This window comes from Coenobita brevimanus, chromosome 1, assembly GCF_032717465.1.
Source record: "Coenobita brevimanus isolate Jiangsu-jjx chromosome 1, ASM3271746v2, whole genome shotgun sequence".
In the NCBI taxonomy this organism is placed as follows: domain Eukaryota; kingdom Metazoa; phylum Arthropoda; class Malacostraca; order Decapoda; family Coenobitidae; genus Coenobita; species Coenobita brevimanus.
This window is the reverse complement of record NC_136954.1, coordinates 14,066,451-14,079,381: the sequence shown is the minus strand read 5'-3', so window position 1 is coordinate 14,079,381 and position 12,931 is coordinate 14,066,451. Positions and strand designations below refer to the sequence as shown.

Below are 12,931 nucleotides of genomic sequence, written 5' to 3'. Positions count from 1 at the left end.
CACTAGTTGTATGCTGAATAAACTTAGTTCGGAGATGTAAGACTAGACTTACAAATACATCATGCGAGACAATGAGTTAAAAGAAAACGGAGAATGAAAACCAATGGAGGGTACCTGAAGCAAAACTAAGGCAACACTGACCTGTCTCACCAGCTCCCCCACCATGCCGTCCCAGCCGCCGTACTGGCCATCGTTCTGGCCACCGTACTTGTTGTCCTTCACGAGTTGCAATGTATCTGAGAAAAAAAAATCCAGAGAATAAATAGGTTAACAGATAAATAAGCCAGCATGAATAAGAGCATATGATTATATGTAAACTGCTGGGGCGACACGATTGTTCTTCAAAGTTTTTAATTTCTAGGGGAAACTACGAAAAAAAAAAATGTGGCTAAGTACTGTACATTAACAAGAGGAAATCGGCAAGGAAACAACAACAAAGATGTGATCAAGAGAAAATACAATATAGCCTTAACACGTTGCAATGTGTCTCGGGGGAAATAGACGCGTGAGTTTATAGATTAATAGGAAAGAAGGCAGCAAGTATACAATAACATAACTATGTGACAGAAAGGAAACCCTACACAGCGGGAAAAAAAAAATGCCATTATTAAACAAGAACACTGACAGCCCATACCTCCACTAAGGCAACCCGTTTTCTTTTTTACCTGTTTTTCAGACCTTGACCTTTGACCTTTTTTTTTTTTATCCAAATTGAATAACTTGTCTCTCTGATATTCCAGTCATTATACTAAACAAAATAGTCTGAGGTTACAGACGGGATGATGATGATGCCCTGTTTCCTCTGTAACTTGCAATACTTTGGTGATAGAAACTCTGTGTACAAACAGCTAGATAAGGAGTTTATTACAAGCTCACAGTAAAACAGTCTGCCCTTCTCGGCTGTCTGCTAAGAACTGATGCAATAACGCCGTCTTCAGGCGTGGGAAAGGGTGCTGACCTAGCAAGATTAGTGGGGGCATGTATGCATTGGGGGGGGACATATATACATCGGGGGTAGACATATTGTGGAGGGGGTACACTACTCCCCTGGGTAGCTGAGACGGTGTCTCCTGACACCGGGAGTTAAATGGTGTTTGATTATAGTAGTAAGGCAGGACCGGGAGGTTTGTACAAGGGATAAGAATGATACAGGGGCAGTAGGGGAGACATGGCCATGTTGAGGGGAGGGAATTAGAAGGATATATACAGATAAGATATACAAGGATTAATAGGGACAAATCCAGTAAAGGTCGAAGGTATATATAAACATAATGGGAATTACACAATAATAGGTTGATACATGATAAACAAGGAGTAGATATGAGAGTTCTATTGTTGTTCTTCCTTCATTTTTTTTTTTTTTGTATTTTCTGTAGGATAGACTGTCACTCAGTAATGCATGAAAGAAATACCATCATTTTCTAGTAGGCAGAGTTCTGTTCACAGGTTGGTTAATTGTCAGATGGCAATGGTAGGCACTGAATGTGAGGGCACGAAGTACGGGGAGTTTCTACGTTGTGTGTAGGGCGTACTATGCCTGTAGCGACTCTGATTTCCTGGAGTCGACGTTCCATTTTTTCTGATACAACAGTGCACTGCACAGATGATGAGTAGAAAACCTATGAAAGCGATAACCACAGGGGGAAACACAACTGTTGGATGAACCCATGAACGGCTGAAGGCCAGAGAAAATTGATCCATAATGAAATCACTGTCATTAAGGAAGGTGAGCATGCGCAAGTGAGGGGAGGTGATGGTAATGTTGGCAGAAGGTAGGGTTGAAGGCATGTCGATTGGTTGAAAGATGTCATAGGTGTGTTTACGAACAGCTTGGTGATAGCGAGTGGCGTAAGTGATGACGGACTCTGATTTGACGGTACAATAGTCAGGTGCTTTGTAGAGACCACTAGCGGGGACGGAGCGAACGGAAGAACCAGGACATATGATTGTGACAGAGATGGGAACAGCAAAGAAGAAGTACTGGACATGGTTGAGGTGAGCATGGTGGACTGGGAGGTCAGGAGCTGGGACAAAAGAACAGGCCGAGTAGATGGAATGGTTGCGAACTAAAGCAGACTCACAGGGTGTAGCACTGCTAGGGAAGATAGCGAAAAGGTGGGCAGCACAGAGACGAGAGGTCGGAGTAAGGGAGGAACATTGCTGGAGGTCTGTGGAAGAAAGGAAGGCAACGGAAAGATGATCATGGGAGAGGAGGAAATATTCTGAAGGAACAGATACCTGTAACAAGGAGTTGTTGAGGCGGAAAGGGAAGTGAATGATGTGGAAAAGGTTAAATGTTATGGCAGAACGGAGAGGAATATGGACGACGACGTATGTAGTGAGAAGAGTGGCTTCGAGAACAGGACAATAATATTCAAGGGAGGAGTAAGGGAGGACTGGGGAGAGACCAAAGGTGGAGTGAGCCCATTCCAGGACAGAACGGAGAGCTGAGACAGGTACTAAGTCGGCAGTGACACGTCCATTGATAGCATCGACCAGGATACGAACCAAGGCAGAGACTTGAGACAGGAGAGAGTCAAAGGCCAGTTGGAGATTATCCACGTTCATTTTGAGGTAGAAGAACTGAGAGAGAACGTTGAGATCGGAAAGGTGGCATTGGAAGATATCGGTGAAATGGTGTAGAGTGGACGTGACGGCAGTGAGTTGGGTTTCAGTGAATCTGTTACGTACGTATTGCAATTGCCAGGAGAGTGGGAGGGAAAGGTTAGACAGATATTCAGTCGGGTTGTGTGTCCCCATGAGGGCCGTGAGATGGTTCTTGATTTCATGGAGCTGGTGCACGTAGGCAGGTAGGGCAATGGCTACGTCGGCCAGGGGCGCAAGATCGTAGCGTAAGGAGGCCTCGCCTCCTGAGCCGACCAAGGCCCCGGGACGTACTCCACCATCGTCCTGACCTGACCCAGACCCCAGGAGGGTCAGCACTGCCAGCAGGGAGATCGCTAACATCGTACCTAGAAAATCAGGGTAGAGTTAATGGGGGAGGTCGTGAAGAGGTTGATGGGCAGAGCGCAGTTTGGACCGATATTGATTGGTTGATGAATAAGCAGGTGGAGATGGAGATGAAGGAGACTGAGGGATAGGTGGAGACAAGGTAGACTGAGGGATGGGAGGAGGGGAAGAGGGGGCAGGAGGTTGTGTAAGTGACTCTTCCAACACGAGGCCATGGGGTGCTCTCTTTAAGTCATCGACGTGGACCCATCTGGTGTCCCGGTGGACAGGTCCTGGAGGTGAAATTTGTTGCCTTGTTGAGTGAGGACTCGGTGGGGCCCTGTAAATTTGTCATCCAACTTGGAGGAATGCGTATGGGAATGAGCAAAGACAAGATCGCCTACATTGATAGTGATAGGAGAGGCGGACTTATGTTGGCGCTGCAGCATGTCCTCCTGAGAGGAAGCCAAAGTGGATTGGACATACTGGTGGATTGTCTGGAAGTTGGCCAATTTTAGTTTAACATAATCATCCATGTTGTAGATGGGTTCTGGTTTTGAGGATAAGAGAGAGTATGGGAGGTCCTTGTCAAAGCCAAAGAGGAGGAAGAAAGGAGATTCAGCAATGGATGCATTGATGGAACTATTGATGGAGGATGCCACTTGGGGAATCCAGTCATCCCAGGACGAACTATGGGAGCCTAGATGTCTGAGGCATTCTAAGATTTTTCGGTTGTGGCGTTCTACAAGGCCATTGGAAGCCGGATGGTTAGGCACGACATTGCACTTACTGATATGAAAGTGGCGACAGATCTCATCGAGAAGGCTATTGTTGAACTCTGTACCGTTGTCAGTGAGAATGGTATGAAGGGTACTGAACGGGCAAATTACGTGATCTACAAGGGCACGTGCAACGCTCTTCGCGGTCTTGTCGGAGAGGGGTACAAGGACACAGCAGCGGGAGAAGTGGTCGACCGCTACGAACAAGTACTCAGCGCCAGATTCTGTGAGAGGTAGTTTTAAGAGATCGATTGAGACAGTTTCCCATGGTCGTGATGGGATTGGGTATTGTAAGAGAGGTGCTGGTAAGCCGGTTGATCCTTTGTGGCGGTGGCAGGAGAGGCAAGAGTCACAGTGGGCATTGATATCACGGCGCATGGTTGGCCAATAGTATTTGAGACGGCTTGGCGCAAGCATCGGTCTTTACCTGGATGGGAAGCCTGAGGAGTATTATGAACAATATGAAGAACCTTTGGTATCAGGGCAGTGGGGACAACAAGTTGGCGTACTTCACGATTGGGCATATCTTTGCCTGTTAGCAGTGTTTTCCTGTACAAGAGATCATCATCTAGCATGAACTCATCTAGTGATACTGGCAGAGTAGGTAAGGTTGAGGCATCGCCAGATTCTAGGAAATAAATGACTTTGGACCACATGGGGTCTTGGTGTTGAAAGTTTCAAACAACTTCTGACGTTAGTGTAGTATTTTCAGTTACTTCAGGCTGCAGTGATGTAATAGCTGCTGCTACGTGACGTGAGAGTGCGTCTGCGACTACATTCAACTTGCCTGGTACATATTGAAAAGTGGGATTAAAGTCCTGGATGATGACAGACCATCTAGCTAACCTACCTGTTAGGTTGCGATTCTTGAACAAATCACATAGTGGAAGGTGGTCTGTTTGGATATGCACTGGATAACCATAGACTATATCTCTGAAATGTTTCAAGGACCAGATTACCGCTAGCGCTTCCAGATCTGTGACACTGTAGTTACGTTCAGCGTTTGTAAGGGTGCGACTAGCATACGCTATTACGCGCTTCCTTGATGCTTCATCGAGTTGCATCAAAACGGCACCAAGTCCAGTGCCTGAGGCGTCTGTGCAGAGAAGGAAGGGTGTGGTATAATCAGGGAAAACTAGAACAGGGGCATTTACAAGAGCTGTCTTTAGCTTTTGGAAAGCCTGTGACTGGTCGTTAGTCCAAACAAAGGGCACATTCTGCTTGAGTAAGTGGGTCAGAGGAGCGGCGATCTGTGCATAACTCCGGATGTAGCGACGATAATAGCCACTGAGGCCCAGGAAACTTCGTACAGCGTTGGTAGTGGTAGGTTCTGGGAAGTTAATGATGGCCTTAGTTTTATCCTCATTAGTATGAAAGCCTTGTGCATCTACGACATGGCCTAGGAATTTGATTTTCTTTCGCAGGAAGTCACATTTACTGAGATTGATATTCAGGCCTGCGAGCTGGAGGCGTTCAAAGACTTGTTGGAGTTTGGTAAAATGATCAGGGATGGATTTACTCACAACAATGATATTATCTAGGTAAGCAAAAAGAGAGTGTCCCATCATACCGCTGAAGACTGAATGGATAAGTCGCATGAACACGGAAGGAGCATTTCTCAGACCAAAAGGGAGTCTCTTAAACTGAAAATGTCCGGAAGGGGTGCCAAAGGCTGTGACTGGGCGAGAGGACTCTTCCATTTCGACCTGCCAGTACCCGCTGAGGAGGTCTAAAGATGAAAAGACTACGTTATTGTCACCAAGGGATTCTAGCAAATCAGTGAGGACAGGTAACGGGAAACGGTCTGGAACGGTGACAGAATTGACCTTACGATAGTCGACTACTGGTCTAAAGTTGCCGTCCTTCTTTGGTACTAAGAAAAGTGGGCTATTCCATGGACTGACGGAGGGTTCAATAATGTCCTGGTCTAACATGTTCTGTACCATTTGATCTGTTTGCTTTCTCTGGCTGTGAGGCAATCGATACGCTGGTATGTAAATCAGCTGAGTTCCTGGGAGTAGTTCAATCGTATGTTTGACAAGGTCTGTTCTACCCATCGGTTCACCGGGTAAGGCAACCACATTTCTGTTCGAGGTCAGAAGGTCGAGGAGTTGAGGCGTATTTTCTGGGAAATTTGTGCAAGTGAGATGTGAGAGCATATCGGGTGAATGCGTCGGCGCAGATCCCGTAGGGTTAATAGTACATACACCGATTGGCGTATCATCAGTCTGAATAGTAGGAATTGAGGAATCCTGGCACACCTTTACGGTCGCTGGGTATACTAGGAAGTCTCCAATCTTTACGCCACTTTTAAGTTTTAGTGGAGCATTTGTGACAATGAGCAAGTACAGGTAGCATAAACTGTCCTCTAAGACTGTACACCACGCTGACTCATAAGTCAAGCCATTCACACAACACGTCTCAGGTAGGGTTAGTACATCCACTCCTTCTTTCGCACCGGCAACACAAACAGAGACTTTGGTGAACTCATGCGGTAACAAAATTGTGCACGTATTCGTTACTGCACGTTTTGTCTCTGCGTGTTGGAGAAGATCATGCAGACTGTGTGAGGTAGGTAACTGAGACATGTCTGAGTCAGCGATAGTGTTGTCGGGAGAGGATGTAAGGGCCATGTTCGAAGGCTGAGATGATGTATCAGGACACATTGTGGAATTTATGTCCTTGCTTGCAGTCAGTAAAGGAATGATCTCTGTATTCTCAGATGATGATAGTGGTGGTTTGGGCTGGGTTGGACTTTTTGGTAGTGATAGGGACAGAGGTAATTGAAGGACTGATTTGATCGTAAGAACAGGACGGGGACATTCCATAGTGGAAACCGGGAATCCAGAAATGTCTGTACTACCACAAGCAGGTAATAATGCAATGGAATGTTGTGCCATGGTGAAGAAACCAATAAGGGCATCTGTGGGATACTGCAAGTCATTAGTGACATGAAATTCAATGAGGATAGGGGGCAAATCTCTGTGGAGTTTGACTTCAAGGGTGACTCTTCCCTTAACCTTAAACTCTGAGCCATTAACACCACATAGGCGAATGTCTGGTGGTTCTAGGAAACTGACGTGGTTGTGATGTCGATGAATGATTTGTAAGGAATTTTCAGAGATGAGATTTACTATAGATCCTGTGTCCAAGAAGAATGACGTTGGTATGTCATGACTGCTTCCGAGAATGACTAAACCCGAGGATGTTATGGGACCTACATGGCGGATGGGGAGTTGGGTTTCTGGTTCTACGTGATATTGGTCCGATACGGGCGCGGCGCTTCCCCCGACTGTGGGCGGTTGAGGTAACGACATTCCTCAGTGGTGTGAGTCGTGCTTGATTTGTGGTATTTGCAGTGTGGACGACGTGAGCGGGAAGGCGTACGCTGTCTGGTTTGGGAGTGAGGACGTCTGTTTGTACGGTCGCAACTGGATGCTTGATGTCCAGGATGACCACAGCACCAGCAAAGAATCGAAGATTGTCTGTTTCGTCGGGCGCTAGATTGATCATGACCTGTGGTAGGAGAGCGATGTGTGGCCGGTCTGCCGCATGTGGTGGGACGGGAGCTAGATTGGTCTGGGGTAGTGGAGGTGTGACAGACTGAGGAGGCCAAGGGTTGGGTGGTGCCCTGACGCGTGTAGTTCGAACCTGTTCTTTCATGAATGGCTTTAGTGACCTGAATAATTTTATCCCCTGGATTGAAACCGATTTCCAAGGCTAGCTCTCGCTGTTTAGGAGTAAGCCAGTGAAGGAATCTGAGGTAACCCATTAAGTCAGCAAAGTTGGTGAGTGAAAGCATTGGAACACCATTCTTGTCTTCTAACCATTTCGTGCCTACCAGTAATTGGAGCATCTCGCTAGTAGTTGCTTTCATGGCGGCGGCAGCTTCGCGGAGCTTGGCATATTGCGCTGGGACGCGCAGGTCCTCATCTAGTTGGTTTAGGAGATTAATGAATCCCATGAGAGACGCGGTATTTGAATGCTGGCAACAAAGGCTGATGAGTTCCGTACGAAAATCAGCAAAGGTACGAATGCTATCGAAATGTCCTGCACGGATCGCGGATCCGATGTCTGATTTACCGTGGTGCAAGCGACCGAGGAGGTAAGCTACTTTGAGTGATTCCTCGGTAATTTGTCGATTGTTTAGTTCTGTTTCGTCTTCTCTGAGGAAATCATAGACAGACCAAGTTGGGTTCTGGCCGGTAAATTTGGGACGATTGGCATCGTCGAGATAGATAGACTGTGGAGGGTTGGCCATGGCTGGAAGTGTAGAAGTGGCGGCAGGAGAGGTGTGGGAGAGAGAGAAGGTAGTGGCAGTTAAGGGCGAGGAAGACGGGGTATGAAGGGAGGCAGGAGAGGTAACGACAGGGGAAGGAGTAGAGGAAGAAGAAGGGAGTGTAGAGGCAGGAGTAGAGGAGGAGGTATCTGGATTTACGAGGGTAGGACGGGTAGTAAGTGATTCTGCGGGAAGTGAAACGGGAGTCTCAGGTACAGGGTGGTGGTACTCTTTGCCACTTCGTAAAGGAGTGATTGTGTTAGAGTCGGCAGACGGGGTATAAGCAGGTGGTGTTTCCGGGTCGAGAGGGCTGGTGGTAAGCGGTTGACGTGGAAAGTATGACATTTAATGCGGCAATGGAAGATGAAAGGATGAAGATGGATACGTAGGTGGAAATGTATAAATAACAATGAGAGAACGGAATACACGAGGTATGAAAATGAATGAAGGTGCGGGCATGGATGGTTTAAATAAAATGCGAAGGATGAGATGGAGTATAAATAACGTAGGTGAAGATGAAAACGGGGTAATGGAAATGAGATGGAATATTTACAATAACCAATCTGTAGAGAAAATCGAGGATAATCTCTATAGAAAGGAAAGATATACTATAGTTACACAGTAGAAACGGAAGTGGCGAGATGTATGACGTGCAGGGTGGCTGGGCGTAGCTGGGCTGGGGCGGGGCGGGGCGGGGCGGCGGTGGAGAGACAGCTGGGCGGAGAGGAGAAGAGACGCCGCGATGAATCACCGGCAGGGAGTGGCGGTCCTAGGAGGCTCCGTAATGCAGACCAGATGCGGGCGACGGCGGAGGCCGGTGGTGGGTGGGGAGGGCAGATGTCGGCGCAAGGCAGGTGTAGAGCTGGTGAGTTGCAAATGCAGGGAATGGTGGTGGGCAGGCAGCGGGCAGACAGTGATAAGTGGCACCGTGGGGGCAGGAGCTATGATGAGTTCGGAACAGGTGCTGGGGACAGGTGCAACAGGTGCGTTGGTCGGCGACGGCAACATATGCGGGCAGGAACAAGGCGTATGGGTGTGGTTGTTTGAGAGGTGAGCACTGGTGAGAAAAATGGTACACTCGAAAAGCACAGCCAAGGTATAGAGGCACGGAGGAGGGGCGAGGCTGGCAGATCCGAGTCGTCGTGTATCTTGTTGTATCACTAAAAATCCAAGGAGGCGGTCAGAATCTGATGGTTCGAAACACCGCTGCTACCAAATGTAACTTGCAATACTTTGGTGATAGAAACTCCGTGTACAAACAGCTTGATAAGGAGTTTATTACAAGCTCACAGTAAAACAGTCTGCCCTTCTCGGCTGTCTGCTAAGAACTGATGCAATAACGCCGTCTTCAGGCGTGGGAAAGGGTGCTGACCTAGCAAGATTAGTGGGGGCATGTATGCATTGGGGTGGGAAATATATACATCGGGGGTAGACATATTGTGGAGGGGGTACACCTCAGAATTATGTGGGATACCCCAGAAATACTACTTTACCCTCTAACACCTTCTCATTGTGATGAAGGGAATCTCTAATGCACAATAAATATCACCTGCACGTCGAACTCTATAAAAAATAATAATAAATAACTGCCAGTAAAGAAAGAATATGTCTCCAAAAACAACACTTTCACAATCTATAAACGCTTTCATTTATTCTGCACAGGCCATCACAAGACGGTTATATTCAGCTCTAAGAAATTTTTCTAGTCAAAGAATTGATACCTCACGATTAACTTTTTGCTCAACTAGAAACTTCCTCAGCTAAAGAAAATGGTAGGAATTTTTCATGAATATAATACCAAAGTGCGGCCACGTTAGTTAAAACATTAACACACATCTCTTTATTTCTGACATTTCCACTTCAACACTTTAAAATCGAGTACATTTTTTTTTTTTTTGTTCCACCCCTTACATTGTTCTAACCCTCCCTCCTTTTTTATCTCCTAACCTACACACCCAGTGACCGCCTTAACATTCAAGGAACAATTACTGTTGGTTAAACAGCTATTTGATTAAGTGTCAGAGGGCAGCTAAGGAGAGAGTGTGAGAGGGTCGCCCCGAAGAATTCGAGCTCAGTGAAGCCGATTCTACTTCGATCTGCTCCTAGCAACTGAACCGCATCATGTTACCAACCACAAGACCTTACCCCATCCTGACATACAATGCAAACATTTCCTAGGACTCTAAAAATGCACAAATATTGTTATACCTTTGGGACCGTAGGTACGTCAACAACGACGCGTATACAAGCTACGACGTTAATGAAAGATCGATGAACACTTCTGGGCTTTATTCCTTCTTGGCATGGGTGAGGCACACTTGCAAAACACTGACTTTTCTCTCCCACGATAACTCTGTCCTACACTCATTACTACTCGTTCACTTTCCATTCACTGACTCGCTGACGCTCCCTTATTAACTCTGACTACCCCATCCTTCACTGATTATCTCTCCTTGTCTGACTCAATAACTCTCTCTGTCTCTGTCCATCCACCACTAACTCACTGACTGAATCACTAACTGTGCACTTTCTCACTGCTCACTGATTGTTACAGACTCTCTGACTCTCACTACTTGTCTGACTCTCGCTCACCGACCCGCAATAGCATGCAAACTAAAAGTCCGCTACTCCCTGTCTCACTGACTAAACACGAACTGATCCCTATGCACACAACCCACTCCATCTGTCACTCTTGGCTAACTGATAGCGGGGCAGGTCCTTTTTAAATACCCCTCCCCCCCTGGCAGCCCAGAACACTCTCAAGCCCAGGAGAGAACTCACAATGTGATGCAATAATGCACATTCTAGAGCCTAGGACAAAACTCACATTTTCCCATGCAATAAAGCACTTAAATACAGAACAGCAATAATGACATGAACTAATTCCTAAGGAAAGAAAATAAACAAAACACACATTCCGAAATTTCCAGGGTGTTCCTTGTATCTCAATATACAAACATTAACCTAATCCTATGCCACAAAACTTAATTTCTATAATTTTCCTCGCATTTCCAGATATAAAACACTAGCCTAATCCTACCAGCATAACAGTATCTATCTCAAGCGAAGCACCAAAAAAATAGTGTATTACAGAATGATGGCGTTTGAAAATTACAAAAGTCCCTCCTGTATTGTAAAAACACAAAACTTTTTACTTTTTCAACTACGGTATCTTCCTTACATCTTTGGTAAGATGGAAGGCAAAAAAACAACCAAGAATTCTCAGCATAAAAAAAAAAAAAAAAATCAGTATATCTTTTCTTCCTCCAACACAAAAAGATGGAGTATTTATGTAGAATAGAAATCTGCTTACACAAATACCTCTTGAAAATGAATGGATAAAGATATGAAGCTCTCCAACTTACTCTCCCCCCCCCCCTAAATACACCGAAAAATCAAGTACTCCCACATAATTCTGTGGAAACAGGGCAAGATGTCAGCGGGACCCTTAGTTTGGCCCTCGTAACGATCATTCCCAGAAATTTACCTAAGATACCCCAGAAATACTACGTTATCCTCTAATATCTTCTCATTTTCCAGCACAAGCCCCCAAACTCATATACTGTACTCACAGTTAATTCCGAGGAAGGATGCCAAGAGGTCAGCGAGGTCTTTAGCGTATCCCTCGTAACGATCATTGCCAGTGTAGTTACCGTCCTTCCTTAGCATCAAGAACGGCTTTTCCTGTGATGAGAGAAAACGGGACCGCTATATTATCTCAGGGAAAATGGGATCACACTAATCTTTCAACTGTTTAATACTCGTTTATATAAATGTCCTCATTCATAAAGTGAGAGAGAGGGAGAGAGAGAGAGTGAGAGATAGACGCACCAATATGGATGTAACGATGTAAGATCTGTCAGCCATCACACGGTCAGTCATGTGGCTCGTGTGCTTGACCGCCACTGTTTCCAGTCCTCGTGTGTCGCTCCACGTCCCCATCTGAAAGAGAGAAAAAAATTAATGAATGAATGAATAAATAATCTACCGCCAGGCAACAAAAGCCTTGTGACAAGGTAGAAAATGATAACGGCAGAGAAATGTGGTAATTTTAAAGGTTAACTACGTGTATGTACGACAAACGAAGGAGACGAGTAATTATGCACTAGAAAGGACATTAACGTCGCAAAGAAAGGTCATAAGACGAGTAACAGATAAAGAGGGAGATTCACAGATAATGTCACCGACTGAAGGCGGCCTACGGGGTCAAGCCAGGTGTGGGAAGCAATACTTGAATGAAATTTGCTGATGTACACACGGCTGGAAAGTTCCCCCTTCCTTCCTCCCTCTGCCCCATTCTTCCTCCACACCTCTTCTCCCTCTCCTTCTCCCTTTCCTCCTCCTCAACCCCTTCTCCCTCTCCTTCTCCTCCTCCTTCCTTACACCTTCTCTCGTTCCTTTTCTCGTTCCTAACCTTTCTCCCCCTCTCCCTTATTCCCAACACGTCTCCCTCTCTCTCTCGTCCTCCTCCACCTTTCATTCCCAACACCTCCTCCCTCCCCTTCTTCTTCTTATTACCCACTTCTCCCTCTACTCCTCCCCAATTCCTCCTCCCCAGCTCCTCCCTCTTCTCCTCCTCCCCAAACCTTTCTCTCTCTCCCTCTTCTCTTCCTCTCTCCAGACCCCAAATCCCCCCCCCCTCTCTCTCTTTCTCTCTCTCTTCCTTCCCAACCCCATCTTCCTCTAACCTCTTCAACCCTATAATTTATCTATCCTTCTCCCTCTTCCACTCCTCCCCAAACCATCCTCTCTCTCCCTCTTCTCGTCCTCCCTCCAGACTCTAAAAACCCTTCTCCCTCTCCCTCTCTTCCTTCCCAACCTCATCTTCCTCTAACCTCTGCAACCCTATAATTTATCTTTCCTTATTTTTGCTACTCAACCACGATACAAATCAGTTAACGTGGGCCTTTTCAGCCAGGCAGGT

General features: G+C 46.3%; 1 pseudogene; it reads right to left on the bottom strand.

The window, feature by feature from the left end:
- Nucleotides 1-12,931, bottom strand: part of LOC145410360 (glutamate receptor 4-like) — a 104,419-nt pseudogene that overhangs the window by 41,603 nt on the left and 49,885 nt on the right.